Below are 23,683 nucleotides of genomic sequence, written 5' to 3' on the forward strand. Positions count from 1 at the left end.
CCTGTCCCATCTCTCTGTGGGGTAAAAGTTCCAGTCTCCTCTGTCTCTGTTTCCTTAGTAACTCTCTCCTCTCGCTCCAATCCGCGTTTCGTAGCGGGGACGCGCGGCGCGCTCTCGCTGAGCTCGTGTTGAACCCGGGAGTCAAACGCACGAGGAGCCGGAGAAGCGCTTCTCACGGAGCAGGAGCCGGAGCCTGGGACAGATCGGTCCAGATGACAGCCCGGTGTGGATAATGAGCCGCGCGGCGGGAAGGTCACTCCACAGACACGAGGCTGCGCGCGAGCTTTGGATACACGACACACTACACTGTCCTGATTTTTGGGTTTGTGGACGCGAGGCATGGAGGGATCCGGATCTCGAACAGGCAGGTGAGTCATGTCGTAGTTGATGAAGAGCTGGAAGAGCCAGCGGCTCTTTGTGCTCCGTGAGAGGGGCGCGTAAGGCACAGGAGCACGGGTCACTTCAAGTCGAATTAGAGCAGTTTTAATCAGTGTTTCAGAAAGATTCATCGCGCCGCGAGCCGCGCGAAGCACGCGCACTTCCATTTGGATTTCGGGGACTTGTCTGGAGTGTGGGAGAGTCGGGATTCGGGTTCTGTGGAGCGCGTCACGGCGGCTCGCGTCGTAAACACCGGGGCAGGACGTACACGGTGATATAAGTGAGAGGCACTTGTTACTTGGACATAAAGACGTCCTGTGCGCGTGATGGAGCCGTGACGCGCAGCCTCACTCTGTGCCTCACTCTGTGCCTCACTCTGTGCCTCACTCTGTGCCTCACTCTGTGCCTCACTCTGTGCCTCACTCTGTGCCTCACTCTGTGCCTCACTCTGTGCCTCACTCTGTGCCTCAGGATTCTGTGTGAAACCTCCTCACCCTCGCGCTCCATCCTCCACTAAATGACATGTATATGATGTAGTTTTACGCAGATGAATCACGGGCTCCATCTCTCTGCGCCGCGATGGCCGGGGACCATCAGGACTTACATTTTTGTGAACCTTTTGAAGTTCAATGCTCAATCAGGCTGTATTATATGATTCCCTGTGGCTGCTCCGCCTCTGCCTTGTAGCTGTGTTATATTAGAGGTGTCCTAAAGGGCGCTGCTGCTGCTCAGGCTCATCACACTCTGCCTCTGATGCCACATAAATCCAACCCTCACCTCACAATTCCCTCTTCACTGAGTCATTCCTGGTCTAATTTTGGGCTCTTTTGGTTTCCTCTGTGCACTTTAGTCCCTATTGTTCCACCTTTAACGCTCCAGTCCTGCTATTTTGTTGTTTTTTGTTGTGTTTTTGTTGTTGTTTTTTTGTCTGAGAGTCCTGGACACATGGCACAGGGTAAAGAGATAAATGGCCTCAGTGTTGTCTGGAGAAAAAAAAGCAAAAAAAAGGAAGGAATAATTAACTGTGTGAGTTGAATTCTTCGCGCAGAAAGAGTAAAAAGGATCGGAAATGTCAAGCAGGAGTTGTCATGGCGATGGGTGAATGTGCATGTGTCCCTGAACACTCGGCGTTTAATGGGAGGTTTAAGCTTTTATTGGGCGCTGCTGCACTATTGAGACGGAGAAGATGCCATCAATCATAAAAAAAAAACAAAAAAACGCACAAACGACTGGTACAACCGCACGTTTAAACCCTTCTTAAAATTTAATTAGCTTCGTTTTTGAGTTGCAGACGTGATTTATTTTGTGTTTGGTCAATATTATGTGAAGGATTATGCGTTTCTACTGCTGCTGCTGCTTCTGAGTCTTCTGTGTTTGTGTTTCCGCCAACTGCTATTTTAATACAACTTCCTTTAAAAAAAAAAACACAAAAAAAAATGCTTAATAACTTCGCCGTGCTCAGCGTTTCACCCGTCATCCCGCGGTTATGAAGCTCGGTGTGTTTCATTACGGCTCACGCTGGAGCGAGGGCTGGGCTCACGGAGAAGTGGCCGCGACGCGATGGTACGCTCCACAGAAACACTCGAGTATGCGCCGTGGCGTTCATACGGATAATTAGGACAGTGGGCAAAAGGAGGAGGCTGCTGCTGCGTCCGGGAGCCTCCGACTGGATAAACACGGAGTTTTTCACATTGTCGGAATGTTCTCACGCCGGGTTCTTTTTCCGTTTTGCATGATAAAAACTTAAGCTTGTTTAGTTAGCATTCTGTGTTAGCGCTGGGTTGTATTTTTTAAGCAGGAATTGGTTTAAAAACTTGAATTTTGAGGTTATTTTTATACCGAAAAATACCACATTTTTCAGCGAACTCACTCGATAACTTCGCTTTTCCGTTGTTCCGTATAAATCCTGAGAACCCTCGACAAAGATCAATCCACTGGCTAATCGGCTAAAGGCTTACAACACAAGGAAATGACTCGCTCTTGGTTCTGACCGCCTCCCCTTCCTGATTCCGATACCAAAACCTGGTGTAAAAACTTGAATCATGAGCGTTTTTTTTATCCGTAAATACCAAAAAAATCCCAAATTTTTCAGCGAACTCGCTCAATAACTTCGCTTTTCTGTTGTTCCGTATAAATCTGCAGAACCCTTCACAAAAATCCATCAACAGATTAATCAACTAAAGGCTTACAACACTAGGAAATGTCTCGCTCTTGGTGCTGACCGCCTCCCCTTCCTGATTTCCGATACCAAAACCTGAATAGTTTTTTCCGTATTCCTATAAAATCTTTGTAAATCAACTTTATTTTCGTGTCATTTTTCAGGACCAGTTTTCTCCGGGTGTCAGTTGTGCCATCGGGGCGACAGTGGCTCAGTTGGTAGAGCGTTTGCCCACTGATTCAATGGTCGCCGGTTCAAACGAGCGGTGCGGTTCCAGGTCCTACACGCGAATACCGTCGTTAAGCGTCGTTGGGCAAGACACTTAACCCACCTCGCCCAAAAAGCACGTGACCGTTTAGCACTTTATTTAAATTTCCGGTACTTCACTTGTAGTATTTTCGTTCGCTGACGGACGGAGTGTGTTTATCGCAGCTTAAGATTGGCACAAAACTATCCCTTAAGTGAATGAATGTGACTGAAAATAATTGATGTCTCCAGCTGGGACCGCCTCAAAACAGACGCAAAAAAAAAAAACCTTCAAAGTCAAATGAGAGAACTTTGAATCAAGACCAAAGCGTACTTTTAGTTTCCTTTTGTTAATCTTTATTTAAACAGGAAAACCCAACGAGAGCGACCGTAAAAAACATTAAAAACATCAAAAACGTGCGCAGGTATGAGGCCGGTGTGAGGATAAATGTTCGTTAGTGTTGTGCCCCTGAAAATGGGAAATGTTAAGTGATTTATAGTCGTTTTTGTCACACAGGAGTTTAATGCAACGAGGAGAAACAGCGTGAAATCCTCCTAGTGGCGAGCGAAGGCATTACAATCACTAAAACAAATGATCCCAGGCGTAGGAGTCGATTACAGATGATATGATTACACTTCCTTTGAATGAAATAACACGAATATTACAGAGAAATTAGCAAACGTTTAACTGTTTTATATTGTTTTTAAGGCTTATGTAAATGATTATGTATCACAAACCTTTAACGTTTTAACTATTTTCTCTCTTTTTATGACTTTCTAACCTGCCACATTAGCAGATTAACAAAAGAAAACCAAAAGTAATTTAATAATCTTTTTTTGTACAGCTGAAAATGGGGAATGTTGAGCGATTTTTAGTTGTTTTCCTCATTCAGGAGTTTATTGCAACGAGGAGAAACGAAATCGCAAAATCCCCCAAGTGGTGAAATAAGGCATTACAATCACTAAAACAAATGATCCCAGGCGTTGTAGCTGATTACTGAATGAAATAACAATAATACAATATAATACACATTTTAGCAAACTTTTAACTGTATTTATGTTGTTTTTAAGGCTTATATAAATGATTTTTTTATTGCAAACCTTTTATGTTTTTAAGTATTTTCTCTTTTAGCATGAAACTACATTATGATTTATCACTTTATACAAGAACAGAGCATTGTTTTATGGGTTTATAGCCTCATTTTAACCTGTCACATTAGCAGATTATTAAGTTACTTTTGCTTGTCTTTTGTTAATCTTTATTTATACAGAAGAACTCGATGAGAGCACCTGTATAAAACATTAAAAACATTATTAAATTGCGATTGTGGCCCCAAATGATCCAGTTTTGCTTGATCTTGGACTGTATTCCATTTTTATGAATCAAAACGGCTAAAAGCCCTTTACAAACCATCTCAGCCTCTCCAATTACTTCAGATTACTACATCATTATCGCTCTGTAATTATATTGATAACACGACTCTTAACTTCAAACTCAACGTCTCCACGGGTTCATTGTTGCCGTTTGTGATTTGAATCGCGCTCTCTGGATCCGGCTCTCGCTCCCCCCTTCCCCCCGCTGCTGTTTTTCACCGTCTGCTTTGTTTACCGCCGGACCGGACGCTCCTGAGGTCACCGAGGCCCAGACCTGACCAAATATAAATACACAGGAGCACGCCACAGCCAGACGTAACGCAGACCGCCGTTTACCCCCCGAGTCCCGTCGTTCTCCAGCCTTACATGAGCTTTTATTGGCCGGCGGTCTGCAGTGTGCCCCCTGTGGACGCGCGGATGTTATTGCAGCAGGAAAAAGAAAGAAGAAGAGGAAGGTTATTTGTGTTTTCTAATATGGAGCATTGCCTTTGACGCGTCGTCTTGAGGCAACACGAGCTGCGGCTGAATAATTTCCCAAATGGATCCTTCTGACCTTCTGAAAGTGTGGTCCGTATCGCAGACCTGTCATCGTTCAGGAGGTTTGCTTCACGCCTTTACAATGTCAGACAAGTAAAAGAACGAGCTCGCTTTCAGGGATTTCAAAAACGGGGGGCTAACGCTGCAGGAAACGCAGGGATTGTGTTCAGTTTGATTTTTTAGAATTAGAAAGTAACTCAATTAGGGATTATTTTGGTGGTCTAAATGGTGTAATTAAAGTCTGGATGTGTTTTCGTTTTTGCTCAGTTTTGTCCTTCTTAGGTTAGATTACTTTTTGCTCACAGCTTAATTACCCAGGTTTTCTGTTGTAAGTTAAGCGAATGATCTCCCCCCGTAAATGATGGAAAAAGCAGAAATATGTGACAAAACTCAGACGTACACGAACGCACGATGACGCTCTCTGATTAAACCGTAAACTGTTTATATAAATGGACGTAGCTAACCTGCTAGCCGCTGTTTTCCAAATAGAAAGTCTCCTCCGTGCCGTGTCTCCTGTCCAGTACAGAATGTGTTCAGACAAATTTACATAATCGCAGTGTGACTCTGAAGTGCTGTGCGTTTGCAATTTGTTTTCTCCCCGACAAAACCCACAATGTCGATGAAACGTTCTGCACCGACAAAGACGCCTACGAAGGTTTGAACTTTGAGAGAGTTTAAACGAGTGAGAAATGTGAGAAAATGTTAAGGCCTGTGTGAGAAAAGTGTATAAAGTGTGTGGTGAGGGGTTTTACAGCAAAAAACTATAGCAAAAGTGTCAAAAATAACGCTGATATTTAGCTGATTTCGCCTATTGCGGGTTATTTTTAGAACGCCACAGCTCACTCTAACTCTTAACAAAACCCGGACTTTAATATTCAGTCCCGCTTCGCTCAAACCCGTAAAGTAACAACAACTAATTCTGGCTTTTTTTAAACACAGAACACACTCATAAAACATCCCAGCGCCCCCTCCTGACACAACACGGAACACGCACCAAAAAAATGACAGAGCAGTTACGATATGAACGTTAATAACAGACAAATCAGGCGCCGCCTTTCCTCGTTTAGCGTTAGCGGCAGGTTTGATTGACAGCGTTGCTAATCTTCTGCTCTGCGCTAAACCAGTGATGCGAACAGGAAGGGGGCGTTACCTTCAACATCCTCGCTCTGGATTGGCTCTTTGGTTGCTGTGATACTCGCGGTCAGGAGTCCAAATATAGAACTCTGCTCCAAAGTCGCCGCTATAACCGTTAGCCTCAATGAGCTTCGTTTGACCGGAGCCGGACGTCACCCACGTTCTTTTGTAGCGTCTGTGCTTGAACCTTTTGCTCGTTTGTGTCCTTTTTATACCGTTTAATACCGAAACGTTTTACAGATTGAAACGGGTAAGAAAAAGCCGTGTGAGTCACTTTGGGATAAGAGTTGAATCACTGTCCTTTTGGTGCTTCGCCCTGTTTCACATCTCCGTCCGATGAAGCCGTTTTGAAGCTTTAAACACAAACTAAGCTCGTCTTTTGCATCGTTTTCGCATTTGCGCATGTTCAGTTTTATGTTGCGCGGCGCTTTGGGCAGCCACGACTCGACTTAAAGCTGTACTAGTGACCAAAAAAACACCGCGAATACGAGCTTCGTGCAAACGTTTAGCGAGACAGATTTATACTTTCTCCTTTAATGATCCAAAAGCGAAAGTAAGTCGCTCCCTGTCTGAGGTTTAATTTGGTTTAGAGACGTCACATTCTCGCGTTGGTGTCGTCTGGTTTGGATCATTTCGTCTCCTTATTTAATCCCGCTATCAGTTGTAGCTCCTCTTTCTCTGCGTTCCATCTTTATCTCTTTCATTTGACAGTTTAGATCAGACCGTATCTTTTATTTAGCACCTGGTTGTGTCCCGGTTTGGTCTCCATTTTCATTTCTCTTGCGTCGACTAGTTCACTTTCATTCCCGGCGTGTTTAATCAGCTGACAACCAAATACAATCTGAAATGGCTGTCTGTTTGTTTCCCCTTTGGATTAACGGTGCTGGTGGGAAGAGCCAGTGTTATTTTTCACTGCCCCTGATCCTTTTAGCGTAAATAAACTTTATGGACTTGTTATAATAGAATTTAATTTAAGAAGTGAAGCTTTTATGTTTTAAAATGGCGATAAGTCACAGCCTGCTTTGGTTTTAATTGAGGCTCACAACAGTGGCACAGTGTGAGGCCAGAACAACCCGAGAGACGAGGAGAAAAAAACGGCAATCTGGCCAAAGACGTCCTGAAGTTGAGTAATGAAGGCGGATAACTTGTCCGCTCATATTTGCACAGATCTTCTCTCCGTCTTTGTCATTAAACCGCACCTTTTGTCATTCGGTTTGGCACGCGGCGTACGGTATTCACGTTATTTCGTACTTACTTTGCTTTTTTCTTTTTTAACAAACAAGCCACGGGTTGCCAGATAGCTTCCCCGTCACATCTGTCTCCGTAATGAATAACTCATGTTGGTAATGTCTGTAAAGGGGCCTTTGTTTGACTAACTAAATGGTTTGGCCCGCGGCGGATGGCTCCTCCTCGAGTTGAGTGTACATAACATATTTAGCACAGATTTCATATTGTTCATGGCCCAGAAACATCTCCCCTGACGAACAGGTCTCTGTGCCAAAGATCAGTGTCTGCTAATAAACAAGACGCCTTTGGACACGGCCATTGGAACTACAAAGCAGATGTCACGCAGTATGTCTGTGCGGTCCGCCTGCCAGGAGTGATCTTTCGACATTTATCTGTACCGTTCTGATGTATAAACTCGCTCGACGTTTAAACGCGGGTCACTCAAAGAAGTCGTTTCAGGATTGAGTTTAAACTTTTAATGTTTGGTCGGCCGGTCGACACCTGCCGGACGTCCCCAAAACCAAAAGGAAACGGTGGGGTGACCGTTCATTTTCTGTGGCTGGTCCTAGACTTTGGAACTCTTTGCCCTAGAGTTAGGCTCAGTCACTACTTTGTCCCTGTTCAAAGCCAAAGCTAAAGACTCATTTGTTCACGTTTGCCTTCAGCTAATGACTGTTTTTATTGTTTGTTGTTTTGTACGTAGAATTTTTGTTGTTGTTGTTTTTACATTTTAATGCACTTGAAAAGCATTTTGGTTCAGTTTTTGATAAAGTTTGTTTGATTGATTGATTGAATGGACTCGACGGTGACGCTGGATATGAAACTTAAAAAAAAAATCATATTAAAAGTTTGAAAACTCAGTGCTAATCTGGGATGTGGTAACAAATGGACACAAGAGCTAACGTTTTATTTCAAATCTGTGTCTGAAACGTCATAAACTGCGACATTATTAAAGCATTTAGTTTAAATCTTGCGTTTTAAATGTGTTTTTTGGGCTTAAAACTACAGCGTTATGTTATTAATTAGCACATAGCCTGTTAGCACTTAGCTGTTAGCCTCCGCGACGCTTTTGAACTCTTAACATTTTAATTTTTCGAAGTTTAACGGAAAAATGAATCTAAAATTTACCTTCAGAAGCGGAGTGGGCGGTCCCTGTTGAGCTGGGAGGTGTTTTCTAACAGATGCAGCCGGGTCTGAAGAGTAGAGGGAGACAAACACTGGCTTTTAAATTGCATTGGAGCAGTTGAGATGAAACTCCGAGCCCAGTTGCTGTGAACATGTTGCAGTATTTAACACGTTTTGGCTCTTTATTCGACAGGTACGATGATAAAATCTAAATTATGACCCACATTATGTGAGCAAAAATGTAACTGGTGTCATCTATTTATTTATTTTTCTTTTTTAATCTTTATTTATGGGTTTTGGCATTTTAATTATGTGTGTATGCATGTGTACAATAATGATAAGTACAATATTTCATTTAAATTACTTCACATAAGCGAGAAAAAGGAATAAATAAAGGTACAAGTCCAGGATTTTACCGTTAAACAAGTTCAGATAAAGTGGAGATAAAATTACAACAGGGACAAGTCTCTACGAGTGACAGGGAATAAGAAATAAATCAAGTTTACAGTAGTTATTTATTCAAGTTTATGACACAAACCAGCCAAGTTTTCTGTTCACATCACGTCATGTCCTACATTTTACAGATATCCAAAAAAATGTGGAATGGAGCGAGAAATAAGACAAAATACACGAGAATATACTCTTTGGTTTTATTAATTAGTACAGCTATCCATAATAAGCCGTGTTGATTAATAAATAAATAACAAAGGATAAAGTTTTTAATAGGTACAGTAAAAAAAATAAAATAAAATAAAATAAAATAAAAAAAATAATGATAAAATTACTATACAAAATAATTACATAGAGAAGACAACAGACATATAATAAAATAAATAAAACATAATAATAATAATAAAATAATAAAATAATAATAATAATAATAAATAAAATGATAAAAATAATAATAAATGAATGAATGAATAAATAAATAAATCAATAATGAAATAAAAATAAATACATAATAAAATAAAAATAAATACATAATAAAATAAAAATGAATACATAATAAAATATAAATAAATAATTGAACTGGTATCATTTTTTTACATTATATTTAGCTCATATCTTGCTGCCTTTTCAGGAGTGTTAACGCACTGTCCAGAATCTTTTCCCTTTTCCCTTTGCTCCCTGCGGCGCTAACGGCTTAACGGTGTGAGACAGAGGTTAGCACTTCCGGGTTTAGTTCTCGAAGATTCACCTTAATCTGCGTGACTCAAAAGTGCATTTATTCTGCTTAATCCCAAACACACTAGTGACAGGGACTCAACACTTTTAAATCCGGCGAACACGCTAGTCCAGGTAAAAACAGTGTCCCCTACGTCTTTAAGCTCCTTTCTTTTGCTCATTTCGCTATAGTACGCGGGGGCGGATGAGGCGGGACGCGTAAGGTACAGGTCCCGTCTAATTCCTGGGGTAAATGAGTCGAGATAAGGGCAGAGTCAAACCTCCAGCACGTGCTCCGATTCCCCCGGGGCTCGGGTCTTAAGGAGCTTAGAGCGAACCGGCCGCACGGAGACATGACGTGAGGCGGGCGGGACGGGGCGACGTTACCATCTCCCCCATCGGACCGATATCCAGACTCTTTGCGGATCACCAGCGCGCTTTATAATCCCATTCGTTTCATTCATTAAAGGATATGAATGCGAAAGATAAGCGAAATACGTCAAAAAGTTATTAATACGCGGCAAGTTTAAATTGAATTACTCTGATCCTGACGTGAAATAGCGCCATTTTGAGTTATAAAACGATAAACGCGCTGATCTTTTTTGTACTTTTCTGTAGTTAAACCTTGCTATCCTCGCACGCCGCATTGACAAAACACTTAGTCGCTCTCATAAGCCATTGTTGAGTCCGTGCCACTGGATCAATAATAAATGAGGAACAAGACAGAACTCCTCCTAAGTCACTACAGGGTCAAATCCACCGGGGACACAATTAGAACCGTGTAGCTGCCATTTTTTTCACCCCGCTTTTCTTCCAGCTACACGCAATTCTCTTAATTTTTCTCCTGGGCCCAACAGCGCCGCAGCGACTTTTCCAGCTGGAGCTACTAAAGGCGGTGTCATGTTTTGTGCGACGCGTTCGAGGCCGTGCGGAGCGGAGGGGGATGGCGAGGAGTTGGGCGTAAAGTGGGGGTTGTGCGGTTGTGCGGGCGCCGGCAGATTACACGTTTAAATATTTCAAATCGAGCACGTGGCGCCGCTGATGGACAGAACGGGGAATGACAGGCGGAAATGACGGATTTATTTGGGGGCGTGTCAGGCTCACGCGGGAGCACAAGCAACGAGCGCACGGGCGTAAACGGAGCGGCGAGGTCACAAAACAACGCGCTGGTCGTGTTTTTGCAGAAACTCAGTGGCTAAAACGTCTCTGGAGATCGATTTTTGCTACTTTTTCCAGCATGATGTAACAATTCGGCTTTGTTTCGATACTGATACTGATATCGGCAAAAGCGCAGATACCGCACATTTACTAAAACTGCGTAGCGTTTGTGTACGTGTTCACACTATCGCGATATCGAACTGGTATCGGCGAATCGAGAACGCCAAGTCCAAGTGTCAGTGTTGGGCTAAAAAAAACAAACGCTATGGGAACAAGTCGAGTAAGACGTCATGTTTTTCCTGCGTTTGTTCAGTTAGAAACAACTTGTTAATTGAGTAAATGATGGATTAATAATAGCACTCCAGGAAAAGCCATGAAGTCTCCATAGAAACAAGCAGAAAAGCTACAAACTGCATCTATAAAGCAGATCTATCCTGCAAAATCCACTTTTCATAGATATAACTTTACTCCATGTTCTAGTCGTTTCTTCTCGTTGAGCCTCTGAAGTTGTTTGTGGACTGATTCATGTTTTATCGATTATTTTCAAGACGCCATTTTGCCGATCTACAGCGTTCCCTCGTTTATCGCGGGGGTCACGTTCTAAAAATAACCCGCAATAGGGGAAATCCTTTATTTTTTACACTATTCTATTTATGTTTTTGTCTGTAAAACCCCTCACCACACACTTTATACACTTTTCTCACACAGGCGTTAACATTTTCTCACATTTCTCTCTCGTTTAAACACAAAGTTCAAACCTTCGTCGGCGTCTTTGTCGGTGCAGAACGTTTCATCGACGTTGTGGGTTTTGTCGGGGAGAAAACAAATCGCAAACGTACAGCACTTCAGAGTCACACTGAGATCCAACGTTTATGTAGATTCCGCTTATTTTCAAGACGCCATTTTGCCGATCAACCCCCGTTTTCACCTTCACTGTGACACGCCCACTTTACTCTGTTCTCCAGTTGTATTTTCTTGATGATACTCGTAGGATTCCATCATTTCGGTGCAAAAATAAAAAAGTATTAGTTGGACCCACATGAAACAACACACACGAATACATTTATAATTATATCACGTGAATATTTAAACGTTTTTTGCTTATACGTTTACAAATTATGCAAATGTAAAGAATGATTTATGGATCCAAGGCATTAGAAACAGACTTGTAAATACGGCGTTGATCCGTTCCCCATTTTTACGTCTGGGGGAAGAAATCATCACCCATCAGTCATAATGTGTTTATAATTTACATTTCATTAGGCTGTGCTGGCGTTTCTTTAATTTATTCCACATTTTTTGCTACGAATCACCATGTTTTCTTAAAGATCTTGCTTCAGAATTGAGTGTTAAACTGTTTTATTTAGTATTTTAATGTTGTTTTTTGTCACTCGTGAACATAAAAAACAAAAAAAAGAGATTTGTAAGTCAATATAACAACCGTAATATGTTTAAGATTTGCATTTCAGGCTCTCGCATATCAGACGTCGAGCGCAGCGAGTAAAGACGTTCTACTGATCCATCTCTTTGGCTCTTAGGGCGGCGTTTAAATAATGCAGAATGCTTTTTGAAATCTCTTTTAACCAAACACGGGGCCGAGCTTTCGTTCCACCTGCCACAGCGAGTCAGAAGAGTGAAGGACTCGAGTAAATAAATGATGCACGTCGTCAGAGAGAGCGGAATCCCGAAAAACCAAACCCGTTTTTCCAGCCCGTGTCCCCCTGGAATCACTGTAGAACTCGACATACGATAAAAGGTGAGTCAGATCAGGCAAAACGGATTCATCCTGAGCAATTATGAGGCGTAAACTCCCGAGTACATTCACAGAAACGCTCCCAAACAGCGCTGGGAACAGGTCCTCGGTGTGTTTTTTCGCGTTTTTCGCTCCTGCCTCGTCTGCAGCTGCCTCACACTCCCTCCCACGTTCCACAAAAATGCAAATCAGGGAGAAGAGAGAATCGCTTTCAGGTACGACGACGTGAGCGCGGGGCCTTTGAACAAAGCCCAGTTCACTTTAAACTCCACAACTCTCCATTCAAACTAAAGACAATACTGTTTTTTTACACTCCCAGACGCCTCCTCCACTCTCTGCTGCAACTATAGTAGTACAGTTAGTCTATAAAATTGTGAGTACTACATAACAACCAAACAAAAACAAAAAAAAGAAAAATATAGATCAACTTACAAAACATTAATCTGTAACAGAAAATAATAATAATAAAAAATGTAATCCTTATTTAAACTATACACATTTTTTTAACCAACTGATTGAAGCATTTGATACTGAAAAAATAAAATAAAATATATAATTAAATATCAAATGATTAAATTAAAATAAAATAAAATAAATATCAAATGAATAAATTAAAATAAAATAAGTATCCAAATAATAAATTAAAATTAAATAAGTATTCAAATAATAAATAAAAATAAAATAAATATTAAACGAATAAATTAAAATTAAATTAGTATTCAAATAATAAATTAATATAAAAATAAATATTAAATGAATAAATTAAAATTAAATAAATATCAAAATAATACACGGAAATTAAATAAATATCAAATTAAAACATTAAAATTAAATAAAACACAGTAGACACACCGGTGTTTCCTCGTCTCCTGCTGCAGTCATGGTGAACCCGAGTGCTACATACTCTTCATCGTACTTCGTCGTCTTTCTTTCGGGTGACTTTCGTTCATCTCATCTCCGTCTTTTCTTCGTCCCCATTAAATAATTTTCCGTCGTCTCTTTTGGTTTATTCACTGCTCTGTGTTCACGATCTGTTCACTATCTCCTTCTCTTTGTTACGAGCACAAACCCTGCACCATAGAGCTATCACTCCCTGCGCACACTGCCACCTGCTGTAGTGGAGGTGCAATTACACTTTATTCCAGTACGGCAAAAGAAAAGCACGTTTCCCGAGGGTCAGACGCACAGACGCTTCCTCCTGCTCCTCCGGTGGGACCCCATGGCGTTCCCAGGCCGGACGAGAGACACGGTCCTTCAGCGTGTCCTTCAGGGTCGTCCCCGGGGACAATGATATAATGATTTGTAATTTTAAAACACTTACTTTACAATATCTGTTCAGTCTGTTTAACTAACGACAATGTGATTCGTGAACTTGAGCGACTCTGCAGTGCTACTCTGAGAATTGATATACTGTGTAAATATTTGTAAGAAAGGAAAGGATATGAAGAAATGAAAAAAAGGACAAACGTGTACAGTGAAAGTGAGTGGTGCAGTGGATTAACCTTTCACACATGAACCAAACGGAGGTCGGTTTGATTCTCATTCCAGCTCATAATTAGAATTTTAATATTTCCTTTTTTTCGTCCAGTGAAAAATCCCGAAAGATTAGCTTGAATTTTGTCACTTTTGTTTTCTCCCCAACTTAAAAGGTGCAGCAGATGAATATAAGAAGCTCAGACCCGGAGCATTGATCACCAACACCAAAGTGCAGCGAGAAAAAGACGAGGAGCAGTTCAAAGTCTGCGTTTCTCTATATGGTGTAAATGAGGTCACAGGTTCAGGCGTTGGTCGATGTCGCAACTACAGACGATATAGAAATGGACATGAGCCTGGGCACGCTACAGGCTCCATCCACTCTGGCTGCAATTCACTTTCTATTGAAAAAACCTGTCTCCTCTCTCTGTACCTGCTGCTGTCAGACTCGTCATTTTGGTCTTAAATGTTCGTATTAACCCTCTACATGATCCTGGGGTTCTTTTTTTTTTTTTTTAGTTATTATGAGTTTATTTATTTATTTTATTTTTTTATTTTATTTTTTTATTTTATTTTATTTAATTTTGAGTTTTGGGGGGTTTTTTTAAAGTTATTTTTCTTATAATTATTTTTGTGTTAAGTTTTTTGTGTGTTTTTTTGTTTATTTTTTTGTTATTTTGAGTTATTACTACTTTTTATTTATTTATTAATTTTTTAAAAGATATTTTGAGATTTTTAAAAATTTTTTAAACCATGTCCTCTCTGTCTCTGCTGCTGTCAAACAAATTTTGGTCTTAAATGTTCGTATTAACCCTCTACATGATTTTCTGGGTTTTATTTCTCTATTTTGTCTGTAAACCAAGATATGAACATTAATAACAGACAAATCAGTCGCCTTCTTTCCCCTCAGCGAATCTACATGGTTCTCTCCGTCCTTCTCTCTCTCTCTTTCTCTTAGTTCATAGTTTGTCCTGAAGTGAGAGCCACACAGTCCTAAATCTGCAGACAGACAGAGCCCTCACCTCGAGTCTCGCACCCAGACATCTTCATCAGCTTATAGTCCCCTCTCTTCTCTTCGTCATCCCTCACTCCTTGCTCTGTCTCTCCCTTATCCCTCTCTCCTCTCTCTCTCATTCCTCACTCCTCTCTTGCCCTCTCCCTCCGTCATTCCTCACTCCTTGCTCTCTCTCTTCCTCATCCCTCCTCCATTGGTCCGTATCTTCTCATCATTCATTCCTGGCGTCTAAACTAATAAATATGTTTAATATAATCCTTCCTTTTGCTGCTGTGGTGTGGTCCTGGCGGTAAAAGCTCGATGGCTGCTGTAGTGTGTCTGTGTCTGTGACTGTGTCTATGGCTTGTCTGTGGCGCGTCTGTGGCGTGGTCCTGGTGGTAAAAGCTTGTTTGCTGCTGTGGCGTGTCTGTGGCGTGTCTGTGACTGTGTCTATGGCGTGTCTGTGTCTGTGGTTGTGGCAGTGGTATTGGCGCATCTGTGGCGTGTCTGGTTGTGTCATGTCTGTGGCGTATCTGTGGTTGTGGCGCGTCTGTGGCTGTGGCGCGTCTGTGGTTTTGGCTTGGCTGTGGCGTGGTCCTGGTGATAAAAGCTCATTTGCTGCAGTAGCGTGTCTGTGTCTGTGACTGTGTCTATGGCGTGGCTGTGTCTGTGGTTGTGGCGTGTCTGTGGCGTGTCTGTGGTTTTGGCTTGGCTGTGGCGTGGTCCTGGTGGTAAAAGCTCGTTTGCTGCTGTAGCGTGTCTATGGCGTCTGTGGTTTTGGCGTGTCTGTGGTTGTGGCTTGTCTGTGGTTGTGACGTCTGTGGCGTGTCTGGGGTTGTGGCTTGACTGTGGTGCGGTTGTGTCTGTGGTGTGTTGTGGCATGTCTGTGGTTGTGGCGTGGCTGTGACGTGTCTGTGGCGTGTCTTTGGCGTGGTCCTGGTGGTAAAAGCTCATTTGCTGCTGTAGCGTGTCTGTGGCGTGTCTGTGGCGTGTCTGTGGTTGTTGCTTGACTGTGCCTGTGGCGTGTCTGTGGCGTCTGTCATGTGTCTGTGGCTGTGACGTGGTCCTGGTGTTAAAAGTTGTTCAGGGAGGTCAGTGACTTTTGTTAAAACTTTAGAAACAATGAAGCTCTTTGTTAAGCTCTTTGTTTTTTCATGTATTAAAGTCACATTTGATTTGACTCAGTACAAATATGATGTAAAATCGAGCTGGACAATAAATCACAAGTATCGACATCATCATTTTGACTGACGCAATAATCGATATCGCAGTATACTTAATAAATCACAGTAACCAAGGTTCTGAATCTGACCAAAATGAACAGCTTTTTTATTTTTTTTAGGAATATTTATAATTAAGCTGATTTCATTCATGATTTTAATGACTAAATCCAAAATTAGCTTTGATTTCGTCCTAGTTTTGACAGAGTTTCACTACTAAATTAAAGCCAAAGATGTTTTTTTTGTGTTTTTTTTTATAACAAATTGGGTCAAAAACATAGACTGTTTATATAAATGGACATAGCTAACCTGCTAGCCGCCACATTCCAAACAGGAAGTGATCATGGGCGCACTTCCAGCTCCATCAACTCTGGCTCCAATTCACTTTCTATTGAAAATCTGTGTCTCCTCTCTCTGTCTCTGCTGCTGTCAGACTCGTCATTTTGGTCTTAAATGTTCGTATTAACCCTCTACATGATCCTGGTGGTTTTTATTTCACTTTTGTGTCTGTAAATCAAGATATGAACATTAATAACAGACAAATCAGGCGCCAAATCACAAAATGTTCCAGTATTTCGCAGCTCTAATGTAAAAACAGTTCAAAATAAGACCACTATCTCCAGTCTGCGTTAAGAATTATGATGATTTTTACCATTTTTATTTATTTTCAACCGCACACCAAGAAGCAACACTGCCGCGCTGTTAGCATGCTAGCTGTTTTTAGCAGCTCTGACCTTTTGAAAAGTCGCGAAACACACTTAAAAACTAATTGCGGGGAATAATTAGGATGCTAGAAATGTGTGAACAAACAAGACACGCTCCGGTACAGCGCCTTTAAGGTTTCCTCAGATCACATTTTGCCTTTTAGACTGAACTTCTTCTAATTCAGGAGTCAAATCTTTATCTGTTCCTTCACTTTCTATACAGCAACAATTCATCATTTGCTCTTTTTCCTGACCCGTTTGACAGCAGTCGACAGCTCAAATCCCCGCTCGCTCCGCTGCAATATAACCAAACCTTAACAACAAAATGGCTGCTTTTGAAGGAGGCTTTTTGGTGCTTAGTATACAGACCTGCACCAGTCTATTTTTATCTTTTGCCAGCTTGGCTCTGCCTCATGATCGCCTTTGAGGACACTGAAATTCCTGTATCAAGCCCAGGGCCCCATCTGCGCCTATCCCCCCCCCCAAAAAAACACGCCATCCCCCACAATTATTGCATTCTTTCAACACTCCCATCATCTTGTCATTACACTATATACGACCGGGCTCCAGGAAATTGACTTGATATTAATCTGTCAGAATTACAGAGCACGGAAATGAGAGCTGGGAAAGTTTCTACGAGTGTTGATTATGTTTTGAGATTGGAGTCGTACACGTTAAGGGTTTTCGGCGCAGGGTTTTTGGAGGAATTTCATCAACAAGCCCATCCATCTTCCTAAATACTTTTCCTAGACGTGCTAAGAGCTGGTGGAGATCCAGATTCACCTGCGAATTTGGGTCAGAACATAAATAGTCTGGATCGGGCTCAATCTCCGAGGAGCGGTGATACATCGGCGGCTGTAGGTCAACGAGACAAAGGCTGGAGGAGGAGGAGGGAGGAGATGAGCGTCGGCTGGTTGTGGACGTGTTTGATGTCAAGTTTCTTCATCTTTTTTAAGACGTTTGTGTGGGCAAACAAGGACGGATTTCCTTCAGGCACGTTTTCTGATCCGTTAAGTAGCACCAGATTTGAGTGGTTTGCAGAAGTGCCCTCAAAAGTTGCCTCTTCCATCTTTGTGTTTAGCAAAAAGATGTGGGAAGGAGCTCGTAAGTGGCTTTGACGATGTCGTGCGAGTTTCCTTTTCATTTTTCCGGCGTCGGTGGCTCACACAAACCCAAGGATCAGCAGTTGGATTCCAGGATTCCAGCTCCAAGGACGTACCGTTGCTGAGCCTTTGGGCAAGACGCTTCCCCGCCACCTCTCCTGAATGAATGTAATGTTGTATGAGCGAGGCTTTCCGAACAGGAAGTGACTTTTTTCAAATAATAAAGTCACATCAGATTGACGCAATAATCGATATCGCAGTAAATCGCAAAAACATCAAGGTTCTGAATCTTTTTTATATGTTTATATGTTATATGTATGTATAATATGTAGAATTAAGATGATTTCGTGCGTGATTTTAATGGTTAAATCGAAAATTTGCTTTGATTTAGTCCTGATTTTGTTTTATTTTAAAGAGTTTCACAGCTAAATTAACCTCCTGAGACCTGGCGTCCTCATCTGTGGACAACACATTTTGGATTGTTTAGGCCACAGTGCAAATTTTTAGAAGAACAGCAACAAGAACATGTTCAATTTTGAATATTTCTAAGAGTTTAGAATATTTATTTTTTTTGTTTATTTTTATTTTATTTTTTTATTTAATTATTTTTATTTAATTATTTTATTTGTTTTTGTTATTTTTATTGTATTTTTATTTATTTATTTATTATTTTATTTTATTAAAGCTCGGGTCTCAGGAGGTTAAAGCAGGTCATTGTTTTCTTCTATTATAATGGAAAGTATTGAGTCAAAAACATAGACTGTTCTTATAAACGGACGTCGCTAACCCGCTAGCCGTCGCTCTCCAAATAGAAACTGCTCATGTGCGCTTTTTTGTCATTTTGGTCTTAAATGTTCGTATTAACCCGCTCTACATGATCCAGGTGTTGTTATTTCGCTATTTTGTCCGTGACTCAAGATATGAACATTAATAACATCGCCTGAGTTCGCTCCCGGTAGCCTTAGCAACAGGTTTGATTGACAGCGTTGCTATGCACTCGCTCCCTGCTAAACCAGCGGTGTGGGCGGGAAGGGGCGTTACTTTCCACAGCCTCAGTTTGGATTGGAACAAACCCAAAGCATCAGCAGTTGGATTCCAGCTCCAAGTAAATACTGTTGTTGAGCCTTTGGGCAAGACACTTCACCCCGCCTCTCCTGAATGAATGTAAAAAAGGGAATGTAAAAAAGGGGCGCAAAAGGGTGGATTACAAACTCATTTCAGGCCAAAACAATACTCTGAATATTAAAGTGTCAATAAAAATAAACTGTGAAGCAACTCTGAAAAAGTAATATATTTGACTAATACATTCATTTGTACAAAAATACATAAAAGTTAAGTCGACTTTTAGGGTATGTTGTGCTTTTATTTGAACAGGGACAGTGCACAACAATATACTGACCTTAAAAAAACAGGAAAGATGTTTAGTGCCAGGTTATAGCAAAAGTACTAATTTCCACCTGTAATCCATAGTTAGTATTTTATTTTATTTATTTTCTTGTATTTTTTATTTTATTTTATTTTACTTTATTTTATTTTACTTTTCTTTACTTTACTTTATTTGTGTATGTGTTTTTTATTTTTACTTTATTTTATTTTACTTTACTTTACTTTACTTTATTTGTGTGTGTTTTTTATTTTTATTTTACTTTATTTTATTTGTGTGTTTTAATTTTAATTTTACTTTACTTTACTTTATTTGTGTGTGTGTTTTTTATTTTATTTTATTTTATTTTATTTGTGTGTTTTTTATTTTTATTTTATCACTCATTTTATTCCTTTATCATATTACATATCTTGAACGTTTCCCAAATCCTGAAAACCAAAATTATTTCAGATGTGGTCTATGCTTTGGAGACATGTTTTTGTCTAAAATCTGTCATTTTTGTCTTAAATCCATGAGAATATTCGAGCCGTGCAACATTATCCACTCGATGAATCAGCTGATGGCGTTTTAGTCAACCGCGTTTTTTAATTGTATTTTATTTAAAAACGATTGTAAGCTTTTATTTGGACAGCAGTAGAGTGAGTTCGCTGGGTTTTTTGGAGTCGTTAAACTAAATCTAATCTCCCTTTTCATTTAAGAAGATGAGGTTTACTTTTCTGTACATTTTAGGTTTTCAAGATCCTTAGATTTGTGTCATTTTTACCACGTTACACCCACTTTTAGCCGATTACCCAGTGTTGGGAAGTAACGGGATGCTTTCACTGAAATTACACATTCTGAATAATAATTTTGAGTAATTGTATTCCAGATTAGGGGTTGGATTGTTGAGCCTTTGGGCAAGACACTCCTGTATGAATGTAATGTGTGCAGGAGTGGTCAGATCTGGGTCTACAGTGGTGCAAAATGGTGCAAAAATGGTGCAAAATGGCGCAAAAATGGTGCAAAATGGCGCAAAAATGGTGCAAAAATGGTGCAAAATGGTGCAAAAATGGTGCAAAATTGAGTAAAACGGAGCATTGCCATACAATACGGTGTTCTGGCACAGTTACTCTTTCATTTACTGGTGTCAGATTACAGTTACTTTTCTAAAATCAAAAGAAAACTTTGCCGTATTTGATGACGCAACGTCGGCTTTGAACCGCGAGTCCAAAAAATCCAGCTCTTGCAACGTTTGCGTGTGTAAGTTTTCCTTTTCTGAAATAGATAACACAACAGAAATGAAAGCAGAACAAACAGAGCTACAAAAATCAAGCTGTTTGGAGTTTTCTCTCGCCGTATTCTTCGCAACGCTACGATTAACGGAAGCAGACGGTGTGTCGTATTAAAGAATATCGTCAGCTCAGGAGAGAGAGGGAGACGTGCTTGAGTTTAAACAGCGATCCAGTCTTGACTTCATAAACCTCAAGTTGGTCCGGATTCTCTCTTGAACCCGGTCTTAGCTCCGGCGCGGCGCTAAGTGCAGGTGTTGAATGACATAATGGCGGTGGGCAGCGCAGTCCTGGAGCTGAAGAGTGAGATGATAGAGCCGCCCGTGTGAGAGGAGCGTGAATGGAGAGGGATCAGTGTGGATAAGAAGGACAGAAGGAAGAGGTGAGATTGAAAAGAAACAAGAGGAAAATGGCTGGGTTGGAGAAAGGTAAGCCCGGATAAGCCCTTTTACAAGTGAGCTCTGGGCTGGAGGAAGCCAGTCAAACATAAATCTGCCACGTTTGTTTTATTCATGCTGTGGACAACTACGGCTTTGCTATTAGGTTGTCTTCGGAAGCGGAATACAAATGCGACCAAACAAGTCTCTGTGATCTATATTGGGAGTTAGCTCAGATTTTCCCGGAATTCCAAAGTCCGAGTTGAAGCGGCGCTCGATTTTACGAACTATATATTCTCTACGATCACGTATCTCCGACAAACCCCTCTCTTAAATAACGTTATACAGTCATCCCTGGGAGTTAAGCTCTAAAAATAACCCGGAAAAAGCAAAATCTGCGAAGTATCAGCTTTATTTTTATGTTTTTTTGTCTGTAAAAACCCCTCACCACACACTTTATACACTTTTCTCACACAGGCGTTAACATTTTCTCACATTTCTCGCTCGTTTCAGTGAGTTCGATGCTTTGGTGAATCGGTTCTTGTTGATGTTTTGACTCGATTTGCAGGATTTGTGATGGAGAAATGGTGTGGGGTTGTTTGTTTTCTCGTTTGCCTGTGATGAACGCTGCACTGAGCCCCACTTTGAGCTGATAAAAGGAACATTTATAGTTTGTTTAGTATAAAAACGTCTCAGTCAGACATTAGAGGGACACAGTTACTACGACTACTACTACTACTACTACTACTACTACTACTACAGTTATATATTTATATCTCTGAGTAAAAATGAAGCATCATAAAGTTGTTCTGCTTAACTTTTCTGGCATTATCTGCTTTTTCCAATGGAGATATTCAAATGTTCCACAGTATAGCATTACCGTAGCCTTTATAGAGACGTGCAAATGGTGCAACCAGGCAAAGTTACATGTCATATCTGTGGAAAGGCGAGTTCGCTAACAGTAAAAGGCGACAAAAACATGAGCAGCAGAATAAATGTGTGTAAAAATAACTCAGAGAAGAATCAGCTTTATTTTTTACATTATTCTCTCTGTTTTTGTCTGTAAAACCCCTCACCACACACTTTATACACTTTTCTCACACAGGCGTTAACATTTTCTCACATTTCTCCCTCGTTTAAACACAAAGTTCAAACCTTCGTAGGCGTCTTTGTCGGTGCAGAACGTTTCATCGACATTGTGGGTTTTGTCGGTGGAGAAAACAAATTGCAAACGTACAGCACTTCAGAGTCACACTGAGATCCAACGTTTATGTAAATTTGTCTGAACACATTCTGTACTGGACAGGAGACACGGCACGGAGGAGAAATGTGCAAAATGGCACTAAAAAAATCTGTGAAACAGCGAGACTACGAAAGGTAAACCACGATTTAGTTACGCACAACTGTATAAAAAAATTGGACGGTTTACCATTTGACCAAACTGTACCTTCGATGATGCGCAGTAATCTCACCAAATCATGTAAAAAAATAAATAAAAATGTGTAATTTCGCTTCACGACGGTCTCTTCCCTTAGACCTGTTACAATAATCACTCTATATCGACTTATTTTTCAGCACATGAAGCTCCAACAGTAGATTTTGCAGCTTAGTATTTATCACGTGTATCATTTCTTTGCAATAATCTGGAGATTTTTTGCCATTTTTTACGTTTTTAAGTCATATTTGCGCTGTAGAGAGTTGAATAAATAACTTCTGTGGTTAATAATTAGTTCATTCTGGTAAAAAACCTGCCACAATAACACAGCTTGAATCACTACAGAGAAATATTTACTACTACTACTGACACGAAGCGAGATAATCCCAGCGAAACGGCATCATTAAAAGGCTTAAGATGAACAAATACGTACCAGAACGAACTTATAATCAGCCACGGAAGTTATTTATTTAACCGTCTACAGCTCAGATTTGATCGTGTTACAAAAAAATGGCAAAAATCTTAGCGGTTTCGCAAAGAAACTGTTCACATGAGAAATATTGAGTCCTAAAGTGCTCTGCTCCAGCTTTGATTTAGTGAACAGTAAGTCGATATAGTTATTATTGTGACAGGCCTGTTTTGGTGTTTATTGAGTGTTTATTTGTTGCGTTTCAGGTTTTTTAATGATCCTGTCTTTTTAAAAATAAGTTCACAGGGATTACCTTTGTGTCGGTGGCGCGAAGTAGTTTAAATATTCTCGTTTATTGCAATATTTCTGTGTAAAACGCGTTATCGTGACAGGATTATCTTTCGTCTTTCCGTTGGCGCTTCCCCGTCAAAAGGAACACGCACGAAAACTGACCAAGCCCGGGTCAGATCTGGAGATGAGTCCTTTGTTTCTGGCAGGTTTCCCCCGGCTTCACTGAAGGATGGAGTAGACGAGCTGGACCTGAGCTGTTCTTGAGTCAGCGAAGCAAATTGTCCGATTTCTAACGCATCAAAATGGCGGTCGTGCGGATCCGGCCACGTTTCACAGCGGCAGAATCCGGGCTCGAAGCAGGTATAAAGTTAAACAACTCCATCGATCCGCAGACCCTTTGCGTTCACCCGTGCGTTACAAAAACAACTACAACCAAAGAATTCCAAACTCTTTTCGTTTTAGTTAACTAATGGGATCTCAGAAAGTCATTAAAAAAACTATTTTAACTGGGAACAAAGCTCATTGAGTGGGAATATCGTCGAGGGCAACCAATCTGCTCCGAATAATTCGAGTTGATTGGCTGAAAAAGTACCTGAAGCAAAGTCATTAGGCGGCCTGTTCTCAAAGTAGCGCGCTGCTCCAGAAAAGTCCTTTAGGGTTGATTCTAATGATACCCATGTGATTTTCCAGCAGATGCATGATCAGTGTGCAAAATTGGAATTCAGAAGTGACCTAATAAAGCCCAGTCCTTCCCTTTTAGTCCCTTCGGCG

General features: G+C 40.9%; 1 protein-coding gene across 2 annotated transcripts in view; it reads left to right on the top strand.

Moving 5' to 3' along the window:
* The first annotated feature begins 316 nt into the window (after nucleotides 1-316).
* nlgn3a (neuroligin 3a) overlaps nucleotides 317-23,683 on the top strand; it is a 255,864-nt gene continuing 232,497 nt past the window's right edge. For both annotated transcript variants that reach the window (XM_033974470.2, XM_033974471.2), the window contains exon 1: nucleotides 317-368. The gene's annotated coding sequence lies outside the window, so the exon portion shown is untranslated. The remainder of the gene's footprint in view (nucleotides 369-23,683) is intronic.

This window comes from Periophthalmus magnuspinnatus, chromosome 10 (assembly GCF_009829125.3).
Source record: "Periophthalmus magnuspinnatus isolate fPerMag1 chromosome 10, fPerMag1.2.pri, whole genome shotgun sequence".
Taxonomy (NCBI): Eukaryota; Metazoa; Chordata; class Actinopteri; order Gobiiformes; family Gobiidae; genus Periophthalmus; species Periophthalmus magnuspinnatus.